The 24,655-nt window shown below is 46.5% G+C and overlaps 1 long non-coding RNA gene across 2 annotated transcripts; it reads left to right on the plus strand.

The window, feature by feature from the left end:
* The first annotated feature begins 1,933 nt into the window (after positions 1-1,933).
* LOC136004348 (uncharacterized) lies at positions 1,934-11,472 on the plus strand. 2 transcript variants are annotated; one of them, XR_010608400.1, is made up of 4 exons: positions 1,934-2,021; positions 2,128-2,323; positions 10,967-11,079; positions 11,338-11,472. It is a non-coding gene; the product is annotated as an uncharacterized LOC136004348 (long non-coding RNA). The 2 variants fall into 2 exon arrangements; XR_010608399.1 differs by having other exon boundaries at positions 1,934-2,323.
* The last annotated feature ends 13,183 nt before the right edge of the window (positions 11,473-24,655 follow it).

A 24,655-nucleotide genomic window follows, 5' to 3' on the forward strand; every position in this document is an offset into this window, starting at 1 on the left:
ATGTTGTAACCTATGATGAATACGTATTCACTGTGAAGCTTTTAGGATATAAATTGCGGACGCGATGTGACGAGGTTGAAGCCAGATTTGGGCGAGTGCCCCTGGTTTCCCAGCGCTTTAATAAAGCACCTCATATAACCATCCCGGTGGTTATGTGTTTATTCTTACGCTAACAGTAGCATTGGGTACAAGATAGCTGTGATATATTGCAACATTAGAACCGCCGTGATACAAAACCACGAAGTCACAGCATTTTCTAATATACAAAACCTCACTATTAATTTATAAATTTCTCAAACATAATAATTTCTACTATTTTATACAATTGTTTTATCATACAAAATTCTGCTCTTTCCAACAGGGTGATACCAGGATCCCTAGCCCCACGATGAGGAGCAGGCAGGGGCCTGGGAATCGGCTGTATCTTTAAGCTGTTTGAAGGGCTGGTCATTATCATACAGGGTATGGCTTCTTTTGCAGGGCCGAGATATCACATTGCCTTTGTGAACTTTGGTGTTAAAAGCAGAAAGCAGTTTGGGAAAAGAGCGACAGAGATGGGGGACACACATACACACGCGGGGGGGGGGGGGGGGGGCAATACACATGCACCCTGACATGCGTGCACCCATAAGTGCGCAGCCGTGCAAGCACGCCCATGCGTGCCTGGAACGAGCAATGCTTCCCCCCGCCCTTTTTCCACCCTGCCTTGGCTGATCGTTTGCTTAAAGCAAATTAAGCCGGGCCCTCGTTACTATGATGCATCCAGGATCTCCAGCCTCCCTCCCCCTCCCCCAATACCATTTATTTGCCCGCAAGCATGTCTTCTCGGATTTGCTAATGCACCAGTGGAGAGGGAATGGGGGAGATCCCATCAGGAGGTAGATTACAGCCCCTGCTGGGCGAGCAGGGCTGGGCATGGGGGATTTGGGGGTGCAAGGGGGTGTCCCCCGTGCTGGGTCAAGCTGTCTGCCTTTTGTGAAGCAGCAGCAGCTCCCAGCAGGCCGGAAAGTTGGGTTATTTGTTATTTCCTAAGTTTGCTTCTGAAGCGACTGGGGGGCTTGATTTTTTACTATTTTTATTTTATTATTATTTTATATTCCCCACCCCCCCCTGCAGCTGTTTGAAAACAGCATCCCAGAAAAGACTGGATGGGGGGAGGGAAGAAGGGAAAATAAAGATGATTCTGCCTGTAGGTGAGGAGGAGGAGCGGGATTTGAGGGGGAATGCGGCTTCTCCTGCCCTCCCATCTTTGGCTGGCACAGCACCCCGGTACTCGCTGCCCTGAAAACACTGGGGACGAAGGTTGAATCCCATGGGAAGCGGAGCGGCGTGCTGCGAGGACGAGGGTGCTGGGGCAAGCAGCTGCTTAACGCTGCTGCCTGCTCCCCTTCATTAGGGGAGACAAATCTGCTGTCAAGTAGCCAGATTTCCAATTTACTGGCAATGGTTATTGCATGAAAATTGATCGAGAGGCAAGTCTGCCACCTCTCGCCCACCCGCCTCGGCGCAGCCCTGGGGAGCTCGGGCTTTCTGTTTGCCTTGGGATGGACAGATGAACACCAGCTTGCGTGGTCATACTACCAGCACCCTTCTCCAGGGTGGGCAGGGAACCCCACTGCACCGTCCAGCTTAGGGGATGCATTCCCCTACGATGAGGGTCCCACTGCCTTCTCTTCCTCACTGGCTATTTGTGTGCCTTCAGTTTGGGGCTCAAGTGGCAGTAGTAGCCCCAAGAATATGTCACACCATGGCAGCCAGGCTCCTGCCCTGGCCCCACAGGTGAAAACCACCACCACCCCCCTCCATGTTTGCTGTTATTTCAATTTTTGATTTTCCTCCTCCCCCCCTGCACACTTGATTCCCCTCCCACTCCTCCTTCTCCTCCTCTTACCCTCCCTGCTCCACTGTATTTTTTCACCTCTGGTTTATTTTTCCAACCCCTTCTGTTTGGCTTGGTGTTAATTTTGGGGCTATTTTTAAATTATTTTCCTTGCTTCCTGATACATCTTCTTCACCTTGGGGTTTGTTTTTGTTATTTTATTTATTTATTTATTTTTATTGTTTCCTGCCTGTTATAAATTGAGACCACAACGGATCATAATCCAATTAAAATTTTATTAATTATAGCAAGTAGAATATGAGCAAAGACAGCGCTGGACGACAGGGGAGTCTGCGCTCCGCCAACTGCCGTGTTAAGTATTTCAAACAGCCCCTTTTTATACATCTTTACTTCTTTGTTCATGAAATAGTGGAAGTACTCTGCGCATGCTTCAGTTGTTGTTAGGGGGTAGTTTCCTGCCTCCTGGTGATCGATGAGACCAAGGTGAGAAGTCTTCCTCCTTTGATCCTTCATTCATATGTCTTTGCAGGGAGTTGTTAGTCTTATCTCTGCCAGTTCCTGGGACATCTTGCGGCTATCTTATCTTGGCCAGCTGTGTTTTATCTCTGTCAGTTCCTTTACATTTGGCTTAACATATATCTTAATAAACAATACACTAGTCTATAGTTTCTCACATGGAACATCTTACAGCTATCTTTAGGCAACATCTGCTATGTTTGCATAAGCGATAAGCGATTGCGGTTGGCGACTGTTAGTCTATGTAAGCTGTGTCCGGTGACTGTTTGAGTAAGCAATTTCATACTTTTTATTGCCTAACCTTTACATTGGGCTTAACATAAATCTTAATAAACAATATCCTAATTCATAGTTTCTTACACTGGCTGCAATGGAACTGTAACATAAATCATGATTGGGTTAAAACCACCTCTCTATTACTTACCAGGTAAGGCACTGAGCGATGATGCTGCCAGCCCTCCCCGGCCCCTCTCCCCCTCTGGGTCTCCCTGTGGTGTCCCCCCAATTACGGGGACATCCCTTTGTGCCCCCCAGCCAGTGGCAGCTGAAGGGGATTTTGGGGTGAAGTTACTTTCTCCCAGCACCTAATAGGGGTTTTAGTGTCTGGTGAGCTTTAAGGGGGGGGGGGGGGGGGGGGGAACAGGCAGCCCTGGCAAGGCTCTACAGGGTTTTGGGGTGCTTGGATCCCTCCTCTTCTCCTGCTGTCGCTCCCTCACCCTGGGTTTTTTTCCCCTCCCAAAGGAGCTGGGGGTTGTTCTGGCTGAGGAGGGATGGGGACAAATGCCAGGTGTGCTGTGTTTTGGGGTGGGGGAACTTTGCTCACAGCCCCACTGCTGTTGGGGCATGGACACTTGGGGCACCAAAGTTTGCTGTGCCACCCCAGCCAGAAGTATTGGCCCCTGAGGGAGTGGGACGCTCCCAGAGAGGGGGGTTTTGGGGTGTTTTGAGAGCATCAGTGGTGAGTGTGGCTGGGGTGTGCGCTTGGGGTCACACTCAGGGTGCTTGTTTGCCTTCCCCTCCTTGCTGGTCCCCAGCTGCCTGCAGCAGCTGTGGGCAATGCCTGCCCAGCCTTGGTGCCATCCCCATCCATAAGATGCAGGTGCAGGGAGGTGGGTTGGGATTGGGTTTTTTTCCCTCTTAAATTCCATATTTAACATTCTCTGGTTGAGCGGGGGGTTCTTGGTGGCAACTTCTGTTGCATGAAACTTCTGGCTTTGTTGCTAATGCTCTAATTACTATGCCCTGAAAAACCCTGCTCTGTCTGGCTCTTTGCTTTCCAGCTACCTCAGAGGTGAAATAAAATTCGAGGAGAAAAAGCAAGACAGAGAGGAACATCGAAGTGACAGGCTGTGAGATTTAAAACAATTAGGGGAAATTATGCTTGAGGTGCTGGCAAGTGGAGAAATCTGCGGTGGTAGCTGCTAGAGTGTTGAGAGACGCTGGTGGGCTGGGTCAGGTAGGAGCAGATGGAGATGTGAACCTTCCCCCTGCCGAAGGCTTGGTGGCAGTGACTCAGCGGCTCTGGTCCTACTGGGGACTGTCACTGCCTCAGGGACTGCCTGGCCATGGCCTGTGTCACACATTCCTCTCCTCAATGGCTTCCTCTCCTGGCTTGGCTGGCACAGGATCCAGCTGGCTCCTTGATGTTCCCTGCATCACCAGTGCTCCTGTTCCCTGTATCCCTCTGGTCACCAATGCTTCTGTCCCCTCTACCCTCTCATCACCAGTGTTCCTGTCCCCTGTATCCCTTTGGTCACTAATGCTTCTGGTCTATCCCCTCTACCCACTGGTCATGGTGTCTGGAGTTAGGCAAGGCAGCTCAGCCAGCTGCAAGGGGACACTGGGCATGATGGTGATCCAGGCTCAAGCGTCGAGAGCAGACTTTGGCCTCTTCAGGAACCTGCTTAGTAAGGTTCCATGGGATATAGCCCTAGAGGGCAGGGGGGCCCAAGTCTGCTGGTTGATATTCAAGGATCACCTACTACAAGCTCAGGAGTGTTGCATCCCAACTAGAAGGAAGTGCCGCAGGAGGGCCAGGAGACCTTCTTGGATGGATAAGGAGCTGCTGAGGAAACTTCAAGGGAAAAAAGGGGGTTATAAAAGGTGGAAGCAAGGACAGACGGCCTGGGAAGAATACAGGGATGTTGTCCAGGAAGCTAGGGACCAGGTTAGGAAGGCTAAGGCCCAGTTAGAATTAAACTTGGCAAGGGATGTGAAAGGTAACAGGAAGGGATTCTATAGGTACACTGAATAAAGACAGACTAGGGACAACGTGGGCCATCTCCAGAAGCTATCAGGAGACCTGACTACCCTGGATTTGGAGAAGGCTGAGGTTCTGAATGAATTCTTTGCCTCTGTCTTCACTGGCAAAGGCTCTGACTGCACCACCCAGGTCTTGGAAGGCAGACGCAGGAACTGGGAGAATGAAGAACTTGGGCCCACTGTAGGAGAGGATCTGGTTCAAGATCATCTTAAAAACCTGAATGTGCACAAGTCCATGGGACCTGATGAAATCCATCCATGGGTCCTGAAAGAGCTGGCGAATGAAGTTGCTAAGCCACTGGCCATCATATTTGAAAAATCATGGCAGTCAGGTGAAGTTCCCGATGACTGGAAAAAGGGAAATATAACACCCATTTTCAAGAAGGGGAAAATGGATGACCCAGGGAATTACAGACCAGTCAGTCTCACCTCTGCCTGGCAAAATCTTGGAGCACATTCTCCTGGAAGGCATGCTAAGGCACATGAAAAACAACAAGGTGCTTGTTGACAGCCAGCATAGCTTCACTAAGGGGAAATCCTGCCTGACCAATTTGCTGGCCTTCTATAATGGGGCTATGGAACTGATGGACAGGGGTAGAGCAGTTGATGTCATCTACCTGGACTTGTGCAAAGTGTTCAACACTTGCACACGACATCCTTGTCTCTAAATTGGAGAGACATCAATTTGATAGGTGGACCACTCGGTGGATAAAGAACTGGCTGGATGGCCACATGCAAAGAGTTGTGGTCAATGGCTCAATGTCAAGTTGGAGACCAGTAACGAGTGGTGTCCCTCAGGGATGGGTGTTGGGACCGGTCTTGTTTGACGTCTTTGTTGGTGACATGGACAGTGGGATTGAGTGCGCCCTCAACAAGTTTGCCGATGACACCAAGCTGTGTGGTGTGGTTGATATGCTGGAGGGAAGGAATTCCATCGAGAGGGACTTTGACACGCTTGTGAGGTGGGCTGATGCCAACCTTATGAGCATGAGGCTCAGAAAGTGCTTATTCAGAGTAAACATTACTGAGCAACAACTAAAAACATCGGTGTTATCATTGCTGTTCCCAGACTGATAGTCAAAACCACAGCACTGCACCAGCTACTAAGAAGGAGAGAAATGACTGCTACTGCTGAACCCAGGATACCCCCCCCATCCCATAATCTCTTTAAAACCATCAGAAACTGGGCTTAGCTCAGGAATAAAGACAGATTTGCCTGTAGCTATATAGGACAGGGTATAAAGCTGGGTGGCTGCATGGTGAGTGTGTAACACCAGCACTGGCATCACCCTGTGGCAGGTGGGCATGTGGCTGACCCCCAGGACCCCTGCGCTGGGGCAGAGTAGGAGAGGTGTAATTACTCTAGCAGGACTTTGTCCTGTAATGAAAGCAGGGTACCAGTGCCACCTCCCTGCCATTCTGCAGTCATCCCCCATCCTGCACTTGGGGGTCCTCGGGGTGCTGCTACATCATTCACCTCCAAAACCGCACCGGGTTTTGTTTGGTGGAAAGGGGGGAGCAGGTACTTCCTTGTGTCCCCCCTTTCCCTTTCCTTGGCACCAGCACATGGCACCTGCCAGGGACACTCCTCCTTGGCATGGCACCATGTCACGCTGAGGGGGACCCAGCCCTGCCCCAAGCCTAGCAGTGGGGTGCATGTGACCCCCCCCATTTTGTTATTAACTTTATTTCCCTGTGCTTAATTAAACACAGCTGCCTCTTGCTGTGAGCCAGCACGGGGTATTTATTGCACCTAATGTTGATGAGAAGGGTCTTCTCCCACTGCAACACCCCCCTGACAGATGGTCACTGGAACCCCAACCCACCCCCATCAAGGGGCTTTGGGGGGAAGGTGGCTGCACTTCTGCATCGCCAAGCTTCCTCCTTCTCCCCTTCTTTTAATAATAATGCTTTAAAGGTGTTTGACATCTGTAACAAACAGCTGGCACCCTGTTATGGAAGATTGTCCTTTTATTTCCAAGCAGGTTGAACTGTCATTAATAGTATAATTAGGTGATTATTGGTATACAGCACAAAACTGCTTAATTGCACAGCTTTGAGAGGATCCCCAGCTCCTTTATTGCTGGGTTTGTTTTAGCCACCTGGATTTTTTCATGCTGTGTTGTGTTTTTTTTTTCCCCATGTTGATTATGATTGCATGCGGCAGCTGGGGGAGCATGGCAGCACTTGGAGGACACATGCACATGTCAGCAATGGTCCCCCCTGTGTGTGTGTGCCCCCTCCCCATGTCCCCAGAGAATTTATTTTTGACACCATGCATGCTGAAGTTGGTGAAAGGGGTCTCAGAGGGGTTGGTGGGGTTTTGGTGGGAGCACCCATGGGTGGCTAACCAGCTCCAAGGGAATAAAGGAGACCTTGTCTTTGTTAGTGGCACCATCAGCTGCCGGTGGGGAGCTGAGCCATGGTACCACTTGGCATGGGGCAGGAGGGCACTCGTTGTGCCATTGAGCCTGCCATGTGGGGGGCTGAGGGGTGGTGGGGTACCAACAAGCAGGGACACACCCCCAGGAGCTAGGAGCTTGGGGTTCTGCACTGCCAGGGATGCCAACCCCATGGCTGGTGCCATGCACAGCACCACAGGAAGGGATGCCAGGATGCAGAATAGCATGGGGAAGGTTGAGGGGGACACAGTGATGGCCCCGCCATCCCCTTCTCTTCCTCCTGCCAGGCAGGGACTTGCCTGCTCCGGTGGGCAGGCAACCAGCAGGCACCAGGAATGCCAGATACTCCTGGTGCCACTGTGCCTGGGCACATGCCACAGGAGGGAAGGGGACAAGTACATGGTGGCACATTGCTTGGTCCCAGGTCCCCAACCTCTCCCGTGTCCTCAGTGTGGGACCCAGGCTCCCTGCAGCATCCTGCCTTGGCTTGGTGGCAGATGTACAGGCAGCAGATGTACAGGCAGCAGCTGCCAGCCTGCAGGGGTGAAGGCAGCAAGTGGTGCCCAAGGGCAGGAATGTGTGTGTGGGGGTGCCAGCCTCTCTCCCTGCCACCCCCCATAGGGGTGGGGGCAGCCAAGGGGCAGCCTGCCCCATTTCAGGATTCATCTCCCTGCCCTTGTGAGGCTACCGCTGGTGTGACTCCAGGCTGTTGCCAAGCTCTGGACTTGACCTGTTTTTCTGCATGGATCTGCTGGGAGAAACAGCTGAAGAGGGGTAGGAGGGCATGAGTGCTGGGGAGAAGCCCCACCTTGCCATAGGGTGGCACCATGTCCCCAGCCACCGCAGGGACAGTGGCACCCACAGAGGAGAGTTGCACCCACACCATGCTGGTGACAGCATGCCAGAGGGACACAGCATGGTCCCACATACTCCTGCAGATGCTTGTGCCCAGCCAGCTCTCTGCCACATCATGCCTCAGTTTTCCCAGCTGGCAGTTGTCCCTTGGATGCCTGGATAGATTAACACCACCTCAGCTGGGGCAAGGCGGGCGAGCGGTGCTGCTCAGGCCCCAGCCAGGGCAGAGGTGCCTATTTTATCACTGGACAGGAGTGGCAAAACTGGTTTGGAGCCTGGCTGGGGCAGCGGCAGAGCTCACGTTAGCGAGCCAGGCCCAGGAAGGAGGGGGAAACGTGAGCTCCCTGCATGGTTTCCAGTGAACTGCTGGCTTCAAGCTGCCTTGTGCTTGCCCAGCAAATCCCAGTGGGATCATGAGTTTGTTGGGAGTTGTTTGGGGCTGCAGAGATCAACTGAGCATCACATGGGTGGCACTCTGCCACCAGCCCTCATGCCCTGGTGAGCATGTATGAGTGTGTTAATCCCCACTGGTTGCTTAGCAGAGCGGTTCTAACCTTGGATTGGGGCTGAGGGGTTTAGCAGGGATAATGGCTGAGGAGAAGCTGGGGGGCATGGGGAAGTGTCCCATAGTGATGCAAGGATGTGCCTGGGGTGCTGCAGCCCCCTGGGACAGTGCATAAGTGCAGCTATGCCACTGGGAAGCATTGTCCTTGGGGGAAAATGAGCCTAGTTATATCCTGCAATGTTATCAGTCCTATTCATAATGTGCTTCAGTAGTTTCCCATGACATGCCCTTCAACAAATACAAAAAGGATTGCCAAGTGTGGCTTCAGGAGCAGAATTCAGTGTCTATGAGGACATCCAGCTTCTACCCATCCCTCCTACATGCTTGAAATGCAGTGTGACAAATCTCCTGCATGGAGAACAGGCTTGTTGGGCTGGGGAGAAGGAAGGTGAAGTTTGTTCCAGCTAAAACTCCTGAGATTTAACCCATCTCAACCTGGAGAAAGATATGTCTATCCAGCTCTAGGGGCCAAGTGATCTGCACAGAGATGACCACAGTTCAATCACAGGTCCCAGCTCACAGTTGAACTGCTTAGGAATACAACTGCTTCCACCAACCTGCTTGGTGTGGGGCCCCATAGACATTAGAAAACAGTCAGTCACTTTTTATTTCTAGACACTGGGGTTTCCAACTGGTTTGATTGCTCAATGCCCCATTTCAGCACAGCAGCTTGTCCATGGCAACCATCTCTGGGCTCTCCATGTGAGCATGTAATATGGGAAGTACCCTCCTTCATATGGTCACCACCAGCAGGTCATCTCCCTGCCTTTGGGAAGGCAGGAGAGTGGCATTGATGCAAAGGGTTAAACAATGTACAGGGGGGTTAGAGTTAAGCCACTTGCCTGACAATGTTACTGCTCGTTCATGCTTATCGTACTTGCCGTGTATGCTAGAACAAGATGTAAGGACATGGCTATTGTTAAGAGGTAGGGACCGTGACTTGGTTCCCGTCCTTTGGACGCCCAGGCCGGCTGAAATTGGCTCTGCGGTTTGGACAATGACCAAGCCTCCAGGGAGCATGTGTAAGGACTAGGGGTGAAAAGTTCAGGCTCAAGGAAGACTCGTTTGCTGCATCTTGAGACCCTCCCCCTCGACCACTAGGAGGCACTGCGCAAGTGCAAAGGACCTTTTAGCTCATTATAATACAAAGCGAGGATAGGACGTGAATATGTATAGGCATATTGTGCAACCTCATGCATATGTATAACTTTAGAGGATAAATGTAAAGGGGAAATGACGCTGAGGTGTGCATACCTTTGGAGGAGCTATCCCCTGTTATAAAAATTCCATCTTAGCCATGGTCTGATTTAATTATTTTATTACAATTGATTAATATCAAGAGGCAATAAGCAAGCAGCGCTGGGTGTGTAGGGGAGTCTCTGCTCCACCAAGATGCACACCGGGGTCTTTGGGGCCCAGTCTCTTATACTTCTTGGTCTTGGGTCTCAGCCAGTCCCTTCTTCATCTGTACTCGGATGCCAACGTGGCCCCTTTTCATTGTTCTTTTCTTGTTGCCAAGGTCTGCTTTTCGGTGAAGAAACTTCTTGGAAGAGGTATTGAACCCCTTGGTAATTTATTAATAAAGAATCGTTTATCACAAGCTTAACCACAGCCCTAGTTCTATCCTTATATGGTTACTTATTCAAAGCATAGCTTTCACAAACCCCTTCCTTAAAGCACTCAAGCAGTAAAACAAAACCTTATTATTTTAACAGTCAAAAATGATTAAAGACTATTCTATTCCTTTGTTTCTTCTTCTCTCCCTTCATTATATTGACAGCAACATTTATTATAATCAAAGTCGGTTTTATACATCCTGTACATGGTACACTGGTCACAGGTGCATTGGTAACAATGATTCCCAAGTTCCTGACATGAATCTTTCTCGTATTCTTTACACCCCCATGCGCCTCGGCGCTGAATAAAGCATACCTACTTTACAATTTTAATGAGTTGTGGAGTCTATCTGTGTATCAGCATGGGTGCTTATACCTGTCCCTCCAAAGTGTTTGTACCCCCTTGGGTAGTCTTATCACCAAGGACAGCTCAGTGATGCCTTGTGAAGGAAGCCTGGCGGGACAACTCACCTAGAGTTATTGTTGGTGGACCTCCAAGGACATGCACTATTGTGTGGCTGCTCAGTGAGCAGTTATGTGGCCCTTCCAATTCACGCTTGCTTTGGATGGCCACCCTATGTGGCTGGTGGGACTTGGTTCATGTGTCAAACCACAGTGCTCATGAATTCAGACCTGAGCAGGCAATGGGAGGGGAGGGATAGTCCAAAGGCATCTCATCAGCTCTAGGACTCTCATCTCCATCAGGACTGTCTGAAAAGAAGGGAAGAGAGGGTGGTGGGAAGAGCCAAGGATGAGGAAGTGAAGTTGCAGGATCTGAGTCTAGGGAGTCATCCAGCCTGCATTTCCTCAAGCTAAACTTGGCTACAGAAAGGTCTCACTCAGAGGAAAAGAGATCCCAAACTCCAGCAAGTGTGACAGCTACTTATTTTTCTGAATCCATTTTTGACAGATGACCCCTTCCTACTGCAAGTCTTTGCTGTGGCACCAGACACAAGGTTGTGAAAAGAGGCTCCACCCAAGCCACAGCTGCAAAAATACACAGACACAAGAAGAAATACAGTGGTACTTGTTTTGTTTTGTCAGAGCTTTGTGTTTATTATGAGACCAAGTCTGTGAAATGGAGGTACAGGCTGAAATCCCCTCCTTCCCCCCCCCCCCCCCCCCCCTTCCCTGTTTGCATGCACCTAGACGTTGTGTCCTGCTCTGAGCCTATTTCTAGTGCATGTGCTTTGCTTGCAATAACACAAACACCCTGATGCATCAAAGTGCCTGGAACCATAAAATACAGTCATTTTTTTGTGTGGCTTGCAACCCACCCAGGTACCAGATAACTTGGGCCTTTGCTGGTCTTCAGAAGAGTAACATGGAAGAACTTCAACTCAGCCCTAGAACACTCATGAAGATGTGAAGAAGCAAAAAGGCATTTCAGGCTGATGCACAAAGAGAGCTTTGTAATGTGGCAATTAAAAAAATATTTCAAGCTGGAGAATCATTCCCTTTCCTTCTTCCCCCCCCCCCATGTGTGAGAGTAGCTGGGTGTTCAGAAAAGTTGCTCCAGCTCTTTCTGAGAGTATAATTAACATGGGTTATGTAAAGCTTCCTTATCTGTGTTGGGTGTTTTATAGAGAAGCACAAACCATAGAATCTCAGACTGGTTTGGGTTGGAAGGGACCTTAAAGATCATCTAGTTTCAACTCCCTGCCAAGGGCAGGTATATAGGTGTGGGAGCTGCTGCTGTGAATCCAGCCGTGTTCTGCTGCAAGACTGGGTGCTGCTGAGCCAAACTGTGAACTCAGCTGCCATTAAAGCCCCCATGGCCTGTAACTTGAGGCTGAGGGAGAGCAGATGGCAGTGACAGTCTCCATTGCATTGGAGAACAAAGCATGTGGATGGGACTTCTGTTTGGCCTCACCTGCAAGCTGAGCACCATGGGAGGTGTCTGTGCTGTGCAGATGCTTCTAGGGTCACTGTATTTAGTCAGAGAGAGGTATATGGAGCACAACTAGATGGGGTGGTTAGTGATGTCCATTAAACAGCAGTTTTGGCCTCCAACTGATCTGAATGTAGTGCTTGGATCTGGCTGTGATCAGGGATTGCATCTACCTCTTAGTGTGGTGCTGAGCTCCAGCTCAGAAACTGGAGCTGTAATTGAGTAATAACCTGTTTGCTCACTGAGGCCATAAAGAAAATGTACATTTCCTTGAAATCAGATGCCTTGGTGCACTGGAGCTAGGTCTCCATCCATGCCACACTGCAGTAGCCATGTCCAGAGGCTACCAAATATCACCTTGGTTTCCATGCCAGCAAAGTCACCTCTGCTGGTTAAACTTCTTGAGGCTCCTGGCGAGGTTCTTACCAAAATCAGCATTTCCCCATTTTTTGCTGTGCACAAAAAATGGGCTGTGGCAGAGTGGGTCAGGCGCTGCAGCCCCAGGGGAGGCATGGGGTGGGGGGACTGAGGTATGTGGAAGCAGCACGGTGGTTCGAAACAATCGATTCCCTCATCTGGATCTTTCTGTTCTGTATTTCTCTTTAGAAGTAACCACTTCTCCCTGAGATAAATCTGGCTCACGGACACATCTGCAGGACACAAAAGGCAGCTTGTCTTCCCAGCAAGCATGGCTAGATAACAGAGAGGGGGATCAGGCTGGGGAATGTTTTTACACCTCTGCCCCAGAAAAGATAGTCTGGTGCAGGAGGGTCTGGACACCTCTTTCATAAAAATCCAGAATATTTAGAATTCGCCATTTTTCTTTGCTGCTTCTACCCAAGCTCCTGCTGTGGGGTTTTCTTTTTGCTCTTAAATGCCCATCACCACTGTGACCTCCTGTGCTTCCCCAGGGTGCTGCTGAGATCTGGAGGAGACCTTGCTCCACAAAGAGATGGGCAAAGCTTCACAGCACTGTCTCCTGGGGCAGTGTGCTTTCAGGTGGAGAAGGGAAGGGACCATTTGATTGCGCTTAAGGCAAGGAAGGAAAAAGCAGTGGGAAGTATTTCCTTGTGGTGTCACCAGCAAAGACAAGGAGAGCCTGGAGGAAGGAGCCATGAGGTTGGGAAGGTGGGCTGCGGTGTTCACCACAAAGCAGCAGATCAAAAAGGTGAGGGATGAGGATGGATGGAGGGAAAGATTTGTTACTGATGGAGCAAAGGAGGAGCTGGTGGAAGGAAGTTGAGAAGGGTGAACTTCTGCCATGGCAAATATCCACCCAGCCTGGGTCCTACACCCAACATCAGTCAATAGATGCCTGGGAGAAGAAGGAGTGAGCCTGGCAGATGAATCTTGCTGTGTTGAACCCCAAAAAACAGTGGCTGAGGAACAGCCAGGACCGCAGGTTGTGCTTACAATGTGGTGGCTCATAGTCCCCAGCACAGCTCTTCTCCATGAATGTCTTCAATGCTCTTAACCTGCTCAAGGCTGTGGTGACCAACCCCCAAGAGGTGGACTATGTTGATTTGGAGAAAACTCCAGGAACAAACTCGCCAACAAAGTTTTCAAGTTGACAAGCAGGTATTCTTTATTGCGGCGCCGGGAGACACAGGGGATAGCTCCTCCTAACCTGTATCCCCGTATCGCTACACAGGCCATCCTTATATAGTCACTGGGTGTACATACATATTCATGAGGCTACACATGAATTACATCATTTTCCAGAAAGTTTCCCGCATGCATACAAAAATGTGATGGTGGTCTTTGAGGGTCGTTTATTTCTCCCAACAATCTTCATAACTTCTGGCAGTCTTTGAAGCACCAGCTTAATTAACATTACAGACATATCAATCATACTGTCCTTCTACTTATCAGTTAATTTAACTGTGCCCATCCTGGACATATACTCCCCAGTAGGTGTTTACACAAGCTTAATGAGTTCATTAACACCACAAACATAGCAATTATCCCATCCTTCTATTTCTCAGTTAGTTTAACTGTGCCCACCCTGGACATCTGATAGTCCTAGATACTCCCCATCCCCAGGTCCTATTTCTCTGTTCTGCTTTTCTTACACTTTTTGTACTAAGGTCCTAAGGACCTAAAACTATGTCAACTACCTTCAAGCACCACAATTATTTTCCATTACAAAGCCATCAAACTTAACACTACTTAGAACTGATTACATTTTGTGCTTTTGTGTCTCCTTGTCTCAAATCCCCCCTTTTTCTGTCCTTTTGCAAATTCTTCTGCAACACTTTATATAGAGTCTTTTTGAAATAATTTCCTGTTTCTACTTGATTCTTGATTTCATTTCTTTTCCAATTTTCATAATTTATCATAGATCGTTTACAATACCAGAAGGAACTTTGTATCATACCACAAGTAATATTAAAACAATTAATATTAATATTCCTGCAACCAGTTGCCTTAACCATTAGACACTAGGTAACCATGAAGTTAACCTTTTCCATATTTCATCAAAGCCTCAGGAGGTATCATCCTTGGCCATTTCATGAAATATTTTAGTTTGTTTCCAAATTTCCTCCAGATCTGTTTCAATTCTGCCAGTTTGATCTATGTAGGAACATCAACTTTCATTGATTATGGAACAAACCCCTCCTTTTAAGCCAATAACATGTCCAGAGCCATTCAGTTTTGTAATACCACCTTAGATAGGCTAGTTATCTCTTCTGGAACAAGAGATTTATCAATGTTTTTATTTTCCATTTCCTCTATGGTTGCTGAGATATTTACGATTGCCTTCTCTAATTCACTTACTCCCAAAGATGGAATTAGCCATCTCACAAAACTATGAAATGCTGTGTTCCATTCAGCAATAGGGTTAAACCCTCACTTAATCAGTTTAGCAAAACTTCTAACCCAGGTTCCAGAAGGATATATGTCAATAAGCATTTTCTCCACATAACCAATACCATCCTTTCCCTTTAGGAATGGGCCACCACCGAACTATGATACCATCTATATTAATAGTGTGATTGCAATTTGAATGGTGACTTACACCTGTGGCATTTAAACAAACACTCTCTTACTCTGGTTCCTAGTGCTTTGTACACAGGTATAATATTATTTACTTGGATTAGGATTAACTATCCCAAATCTTAACCTTTCCTTCGGATGTAGATTGCTAGTGTTCACCCACAGATTTGTCCATGAGATAGTGTTGGAAATTGGAACGCCAATTAATGGAAGGTCCTGATCTTCTGATTTAGGCAACTATGCACATACCCAACAGTCACTGCAATTAATAATTTTAGTAACAATCTGCATTAATTTCAGGTATAAGTATTGGTCCCATGCTGGTACGCCAGTAATCATATAAATCCAAATTATGACTGATGCAATTTCATACATAAGGATCCTGAAGGTGTGAACCTCCATGTCTTTTCTGGTTCTGGTGCTCTCTTTATTCTTGAATAATGCATCCAAGCAGGTTGTTCCTTTATCTTCTCTGCTGTAAAGGTGGTCAATAATATCTGGTACGGTCTGCTCCACTTCTGTAGAGGATCTCCTGAAAAATTCTTAACGTAAACCCAGTCTCCAGATCTGAAAGGGTGAATCGGATAATCCAGACCTCTTGCTCTTGTCACTACTATTCTCTTATTTATCTCCTCCAATTGTTTTCCCAGATTGATCAGAAACTGTCACAGATAGCCTTCCCCCACTTCCTGAAGACTTTCTCCTTTAAAATGGGACTGATATGGTCTTCCATACAAAATCTCAAATGGGCTAACCTCTTCTTTCGACCGAGGTTTAGTTCAAATTCTTAATAGAGCCAGTGGTAAGGCTTGGTACCAATATTAATTCATTTCCGGACATATTTTACAAGTCTGTTGTTTGATCAGATGGTTCATCTTTTCTACTTGCCAACTGACCTGAGGGCCTGTATGGAACATGCAGTTGCTAATCAATTTCTAATTTTTTGCTAATTTCTTGTAACAATTTTGCACTAAAGTGTGAATCCCGGTCGGAAGAAATTGCCTCTGGTACTCCAAAACAAGGTATGATCTCGTTAAATAATGTTTTAATCAGTTGTCTTGCATTATTTATCCTACAAGGGAATGCTTCTGGTCACCCTGAAAAAGTATCTTTTAACACCAACAAATATCGATAACCCCCTTATCTTGGTAATTCAGAAAAATCTATTTACCACTGCTGTCCCAGATAACTTCCTCCCTCGGTTGTCCCAATTTGATTTCTATTTTCAGTTTTAGGATTATTCTTAAAACAGAGCTGATATTGTTTTGTCACTAATTGAACGGTGGTCTATTGATTCCTTCCTACAATTTGTTTGTCTAAATATTTATACAAAGAGTTGCTAACTCATTGAGTTTTATTATGTTCTTCCTGAACTAGCTTCCAGAGTTGATTATAGGGAATTACAATTCTCCCATCAGGTATCTGAAATCAACCCTCTTTATTTTCCTGTCCTTTGAGATCTTCACTCAATTTTTTATCCTCCTTTGAATATCTTGGTTTAGATTTCTCAATTGTTAGTTTGCCATCAGGGATTAAGGACATGATTTTAGGTTGTTCAGCTACAAGTTTGGCTTCAAAATCAGCCAAATTATTTCCAGTTTCCTGATGAGAGTCACCTTGTTGATGTCCTTTACAGTACATAATAGCTACTTCCTCAGGTATCTGAACAGCTTCCAGTAGTCGTAGAATTTCTGAAGCATGTTTAATCTGTTTCCCTTGTGTGTTCAAAAGTCCTTGCTCTTTCCAGATAGCACCATGTGCATGTACCACACCAAATATGTATTTAGAATCAGTCCAAATATTTATCCTTTGATCTTTAGCCAATTCCAGGGTTCTCGTTCAGCATGTTCCAGAGGTTTTTTTCAAATCTGGTCGGCTTGAATATTCCATCTCTATAGTGGCCAAGCAGTCGTGTGTTAGTAATTTTGTTGGTTGTTCCTGCAATAGGATGCTGGATTCACAACATTAGTGAAAACAATTTCTATATCATCTTGTTCCACAAGGGTGGCCTGGTATTTTAAAAAGCATGAAGGAGATAACCAATGGGCTCATTTCTGTTCCAGGACTGCTGATACCACATGGGACACTAGTACAGTAATCTTTTGTCCCAAGGTAAATTTGCGAGCCTCTTCAATATTCATGACAACTGCTGCCACAGCCCTTAGGCATCTGGGCCATCCTTTGCTCGAATTATCCAGCTGCTTTGAAAAATACGCCACTGCCATCTTATAGGTTCCTAATTTCTGAGCAAGGACCACCAATGTTATTCCCTGTTCTTCATAGGAATATAGTCAAAAGGATTGTCACATCCAGAAGTCACAGAGCTGCAGTTCTCATTAGCTCTGTTTTTAAATTTTTAAAAGCCCCCTCTGCTGAATCAGTCCATTCCAAAGAGAGAGGGGTTTCTTTTAACAGTTCATATAGTGGTCTTACCAGAACACCATAATCATGGATCCAAAGTCTGCATCATCCGCTCATTCCCAGGAATGTCTGGAGCTCCTTGACGGTCGACGGTCATGGAGCTTCACAAATGGCTTCTTTTCTGGCAGTTCCAAGTTCTCCCTGTCCTCCTGTTATTTCATATCCTAGGTAGGAAACTCAGGTTTGAATTAGTTGGGCCTTTTTTCTGGATACCCCATAACCATTCAGTCCCAGAAAATTCAATAATCCCACCATTCACTGGATATATTCTTCCTTTGTTTCTGTGGCAATTAATAGGTCATCCACATATTGTAACATAGTCCCCATCTGAGTGGGTGGTTTCCATGATTCTAGTTCCATTGCTAACTGATTTTGAAAAATCATTGGACTGTTTTTAAACCCTTGAGGTAATACCATCCAAGTTAATTGGGTTTTCCTTACTGTGTCAGGATTTTCCCATTCAAAAGCAAATAAATTCTGTCTTTCTTTGGCCAATGGTAAGAAAAGGAAAGAGTCCTTTAAATCCAAGACAGCAAACCATTTCTGATTATTATTCAATTTAGTCAATAAGGTATACGGATTAGTTATTTCTGGACGAATATCCTCTACAAATTTGTTGATTGCTCTGAGATCTTGAACCAATCTGCAACTTTATTTCTTTACTGGCAAGATAGGAGTATTATATTCCAATTCACATTCAATTAATAATCTATATTTTAAAATTTATCAATGAATTTTAATTCTCTTTTCCTGCATTTTTTAGGGGGTATTGTTTTATTCTAATTGGGTTGGCTCCCCCTTTTTATTTCTACTTTAACAGGCAAAGCATTTTTTGCCTTGTCTGGAACTTCAGAGGCTCATACTCCCAGATATACCTCATTAAGGATTTCTTCTATTTCAGGGAGGTCTTCCTGTTTGCTTTTCTGTTGAATTAAATATAAACTCAAAACTGCAATTAATTGATCATTTTTAACTCTTAATCCCATTTTGCCTTCTTTAAATGTTGCTTCTCACCCTAATAAAGATTTTGGAGAATTTGGCATGCATAAAAAATTTGTATATTCTGATTTGTTTTCCCAATTTGTATTTTAAGGGTTTTAGAAAGAATGACTTTTTTTGCCTTTTTTTTTTTCAGGTTCTTTTTTTCTTCGTGGCCAGTAGCTCCCACATCTGTAACTAATTCTTTTCCCTTTGGTTTAATGGCAAATAAGCTGCTCCTGTATCCACTAAAATTCCACTTTTTTTCCTCTAGTCCCTAGTTTTAATTTAACCAGTGGATCTGCTAGCGTAGATTTACCAGGTCCCTGTCAGTCTAGTTCAAATTCAGTCACTGGAGCCACCCCATGGTACTCCCCCCAGGGCAGTCTCACTTCCAATGTCCAAACTCTCCACAGCACGAACACCGATCTGGTTCCACAGGAGAGCCCACTCCTCCACCTCCGCCTGACATCCCTCTACCTCTGCCTCCCCAACACTCATCCCATGCTCAAACACAGGAGCTGCCTGAGCTCCCCTCCTTTCCCCCTTGGTTTTCCTTAACTTTAAACATCTTTCCCCAGTATCATAATCTGAACAACATCTCTCCGATTAGCTTTCAGTTATTCCCTGTCATTTTCCAAAGCCAAAATTAAGGGATCTGGCGGAGCTATATCAATTTCACATTCCATCTGTCACTCTGGGTGGTTTCTTAAAGTGAAAAACGTCTGCATACATTACTTCATTCCATTTTCCTTGCTGCCTCAAAAACAACATTCATTGTAACGATGTATCATAGTTCAAAGTTCTATTTTTAGGCCATTTTTCCTGATCTTCCAATGTGTATGTCATGGTTTAAACACAACCACAAACCTCGTCTGCTCACTCCCACAGAATCACAGAATCACAGAATCCCAAGGGTTGGAAGGGACCTCAAAAGATCATCTAGTCCAACCCCCCTGCAAGAGCAGGGTAACCTACAGTACATCACACAGGAACTTGTCCAGGCGGGCCTTGAATATCTCCAGTGTAGGAGACTCCACAACCCCCCTGGGCAACCTGTTCCAGTGCTCTGTCACTCTTACAGTAAAGAAGTTCTTCCTGATGTTAATGTGGAACTTCCTATGTTCCAGCTTACACCCATTGCCCCTTGTCCTATCACTGGATATCACTGAAAAAAGCCTAGCTCCATCATCCTGACACCTACCCTTTACATATTTGTAAACATTGATGAGGTCACCCCTCAGTCTCCTCTTTTGCAAGCTAAAGAGACCCAGCTCCCTCAGCCTCTCCTCATAAGGGAGATGTTCCACCCCCTTAATCATCTTTGTGGCTCTGCGCTGGACTCCTTCAAGCAATTCCCTGTCCTTCTTGAACAGAGGGGCCCAGAACTGGACGCAATATTCCAGATGCGGCCTCACCAAGGCTGAGTAGAGGGGGAGGAGAACCTCTCTTGACCTACTAACCACTCCCTTTCTAATGCACCCTAAGATGCCATTTGCCTTCTTGGCCACAAGAGCACATTGCTGGCTCATGGTCATCCTCCTATCCACCAGGACCCCCAGGTCCCTTTCCCGTTCACTACTTTCCAGCAGGTCAACCCCCAACCTGTACTGGTACATGGGGTTGTTCTTCCCCAGATGCAAGACTCTACACTTGCCCTTGTTAAATTTCATCAAGTTTCTCCCCGCCCAACTCTCCAGCCTGTCCAGGTCTCGCTGAATGGCAGCACAGTCCTCTGGTGTGTCAGCCACTCCTCCCAGCTTTGTGTCATCAGCAAACTTGCTGAGGGTGCACTCAGTTCCCTCATCCAGGTCATTGATGAAAATATTAAACAGCACCGGTCCCAGCACCGACCCCTGAGGAACTCCACTAGTCACAGACCTCCAGCTAGATTCTGCGCCATTGACCACAACTCTCTGCCTTCTTCCTTTCAACCAGTTCTCGATCCACCTCACTACTTGATCGTCAAGCCCACACTTCCTTAGCTTATCTATGAGGATGCTGTGGGAGACAGTATCAAATGCCTTACTGAAATCAAGAAAAACTACATCTACCGCTCTACCATCATCCCTCCACCTAGTCACTTCCTCATAGAAGGCTATAAGGTTGGTCATACATGACTTCCCCCTCATAAAACCATGTTGGCTGTTCTTAATGACCCCCTCATCCTTGATATGCCTAGTGATGGAGTCAAGAATAAGTTGTTCCATCATCTTTCCAGGGATGGAGGTAAGGCTGACCGGTCTATAATTACCCGGGTCCTCCTTCTTGCCCTTCTTATAGATTGGTGTGACCTTTGCCATCCGCCAATCCTCAGGCACCTCGCCCGTTTCCCACGACTTACCAAAGATGATGGAAAGTGGCCTAGCAATGACCTCCGCCAGCTCCCTCAGCACCCGTGGGTGCATTCCATCCGGACCCATCGATTTACAGATATCCAGTTTGCATAGCTGATCCCTAACCCAATCCTCATCTACCAAAGCAAACTCCTCCTTTGTCCTGACTCCTTCTGGGGCTATAGAAATCCGGGGCCCTCGGGGAGAGTCTGCAGGAGTAAAGACAGAGGCAAAGAAGGCATTCAGCACCTCTGCCTTCTTTATATCCTCTGTCTCCAGGGCACCCACTTCGTTCAGCAGTGGGCCTATATTGCCTCTTGTGTTAGTTTTATTTGCTATGTATTTGAAGAAGCCCTTTCTATTGTCTTTAACCCGACTAGCAAGATTGAGTTCCAAGGAGGCCTTAGCTGTCCTAATTGCCTCCCTACATCCTCTAACAACTGTCCTATATTCCTCCCAAGCGGCCAGCCCCTCCTTCCATAATCCATAGATTCTCCTTTTCCACTTGAGTTTGCCCAGCAGCTCCTTGTTTAACCACGCCGGTCTCCTAGATCCCTTACTTGACTTCCTACTCATTGGGACGCTCCGATCCTGAGCTTGGAAGAAGCGGTCCTTGAACGCTAACCAACTATCTTGAGCCCCTTTACCGCCTAGTACACTTTCCCATGAGACTTCCCTTAGCAGTTGACTGAAGAGGCCAAAGTTGGCCCTTCGGAAATCCAGAACTGTTGCTTTGCTAGGTATTCTATTCCTCCCACACAGGATCCTAAACTCCACCATCTCATGGTCACTGCAGCCAAGGCTGCCATTGACCGTCACTACTTCGACCAAACCCTCCTTGTTGGCGAGTACTAAATCTAGCAGCGCTGCTCCCCTAGTTGGTACGTCCACCATTTGCATTAAGAAATTATCATCAATGCACTCGAGGAACCTCCTAGACTGTGAATGACTGGCTGTGTGAGTCTTCCAGCAAATATCGGGGTAGTTAAAGTCCCCCACGACGACTAAGGCATGTAGTCGCGAGGCTACTTCCAGTTGCCTGTAGAAAGCCTCATCAACTCCTTCGTCCTGATCAGGAGGTCTGTAATAGACCCCCACAACTGTATCACCCGTGCCAGTCAGCCCCTTGATTCGTACCCACAGACATTCCACTTGCTCCTCATCCGACCCCGGACAGAACTCAATACATTCTAGTTGCTCTCTCACGTAAAGAGCAACTCCACCACCTCGCTTCACTGACCTATCTTTCCTAAAAAGGACATAGCCATCCATGACCACATTCCAGTCATGTGAACTGTCCCACCATGTCTCTGTAATTGCCACTAGATCATAACCTTTAGCCCGCACACAGACTTCTAACTCCTCCTGTTTATTCCCCATGCTGCGTGCATTGGTGTACAGGCATTTCAGGGAGCCAGTCCTAGTACCCTTTTTCCCCTGCGGGACAGGGTCTAAAAAGCTATCCTTTCCCACAAGTGAAACAAGAGATTGATCGTCCTCCTTAGCCCGCCATCCTTCAATCCCTAGCATGTTCCTCTTGGGCTTGTCCCCAACAGGCCCAGTTAAATCCCCTCCCCCCTTCCTAACTAGTTTAAAGCCCTGTCAATAAGCCCTGCTAACTCCTGCCCCAAAACCCTTTTTCTTCTCTGGGACTATTAATCTGATCATCTCCGTCGTTATCTCAACCCTTCGTGCCCCACGTTGGGCGCCAAAAAGAACTGTCATGGTTTAAACCCAACCACAAACCTCGTCTGCTCACTCCCCCCCCTTCTTGCCCTCCCCCTGCTTCTGGAGGGATAGAGAGGAGAATCAAAAAGAATGCAACTCCCACGGGTTGAGATAAGAACAGTTTACTAACTAAGGTATAACACCAATCACTGCTACTACCACCAATAATAATAGTGCTAAAGAAAATGACAAAAGGAAAGAATACAACACCTCAACACCAGCCGACCAATAACTCGCCCCACTCCCCCCAGCCAAGCACTAACCGATACCTCCTCCAACCGTGCAGTCCCAACCCTTCCGGGTCACTCCAAGTTACATCCTGGGCATGACGTGCTGTGGTATGGAATACCTCTTTGGCTAGTTTGGGTCAGGTGTCCTGTCTCTGCTTCCTCCTGGCCTCCCCTCCTCCCTGGCAGAGCATGAGGCTCAGAAAGTCCTTGGCCAGACCAAACATTTGAGCAGCAACTGAAAACATCGGCGTTATCACCACCGTTCCAAGGCCAAAAGATCAAAACACAGCACTGTACTAGCTCCTAAGAAGGAGAAAAATGACTGCTGCTGCTCAACCCAGGACAGTGTACAAAGGCCACCATTGGTTACAATATTTTATCAACATTTTCTCATTTACCGAGCCCCCAGGAAACCCTCACAGTTCTTCCCAATGTGCCAAAATGCACCCTAAAGGACTCTTTAGTGTTCACCCACAAGTTTGTCCATGAGACAATGTTAGGAACTGGAACTCCAATTAATGGGAGATCTAGACATTCTCCTGATTTAAGGAAATGTGCACACACCCAACAGTCACTACAATTAAAACCCTTAGTAACATTCTGCACTAATTTGAGGTATAAATTCTGGTCCCAAGCTTGTGTGCCAGTTATCATAGGAGTCCAAATTATGACCGACGCAATTTCATACTTAAGGGTCCTGAAGTTTTGATCTGCCATGTCTTCTCTGGTTCTGGTGCTTTCTTTATTCTTGAATAATGTATCCAAGCAGGTTGTTCCTTTATCCTGACTGCTGTAAAGGTGGTCAATAATATCTGGTACGGTCTGCTCCACTTCTGTAGAGGATCTCCTGAAAAATTCTTAACATAAACCCAGTCTCCAGATCTGAAAGGGTGAATCGTATAGTCCAAACCTCTTGCTCTTGTCCCTACTATTCTTATTTATCTCCTCCAATTGTTTTCCCAGATTGATCAGAAACTGTCACAGATAGCCTTCCCCCACTTCCTGAAGACTTTCTTCTTTAAACTGGGACTGATATGGTCTTCCATATAAAATCTCAAATGGGCTAACCTCTTCTTTCGACCGAGGTTTAGTTCAAATTCTTAATAGAGCCAGTGGTAAGGCTTGGTACCAATATAAATTAATTTCCTGACATATTTTACTTATCTGTTTAAACAATCAGATGGTTCATCTTTTCTACTTGCTCACTGGCCTGAGGCCTGTATGGAACATGTAGTTGCCAATCAATTTCTAATTTTTTGCTAATTTCTTGTAACAATTTTGCACTAAAGTGTGAATCCCGGTCGGAAGAAATTGCCACTGGTACTCCAAAATGAGGTATTATTTCATTTAATAATGATTTAATCAGTTGTCTTGCATTATTTATCCTACAAGGGAATGCTTCTGGTCACCCTAAAAAGGTATCCTTTAACACCAACAAATATCGATAACCCCCTTATCTTGGTAATTCAGAAAAATCTATTTGCCACTGCTGTCCCGGATAACTTCCTCCCTCGGTTGTCCCAATTTGATTTCTATTTTCAGTTTTAGGATTATTCTTAAGACATAGCTGACATTGTTTTGTCACTAATTGAACTGTGGTGTATAGATTCCTTCCTACAATTTGTTTGTCTAAATATTTATACAAAGAGTTGCTTCCTCAATGAGTTTTATTATGTTCTTCCTGAGCTAAGTTCCAGAGTTGGTTATTGGGAATTACAATTCACCCATCAGGTATCTGAACCCAACCCTCTTTATTTTCTTGTCCTTTTAGATCCTCAATCAATTTTCTATCCTTTTATGAATTCCTAGGTTTAGATTTCTCAATTGTTAGTTTGCCATCAGGGATTAAGGACATGATTTTAGATTGTTCAACTGCTCGTTTGGATTAAAAATTAGCCAAATTATTTCCAATTTCCTGCTCAGAATCACCTTGCTGATGCTCTCTACAGTACATAGTAGCTACTTCTTCAAGTAGCTGAACAGCTTCCAGTAATTGTAGAATTTCTTTAACATGTTTA

The sequence above is a fragment of the Lathamus discolor genome, chromosome W, assembly GCF_037157495.1.
Source record: "Lathamus discolor isolate bLatDis1 chromosome W, bLatDis1.hap1, whole genome shotgun sequence".
NCBI lineage: Eukaryota > Metazoa > Chordata > Aves > Psittaciformes > Psittacidae > Lathamus > Lathamus discolor.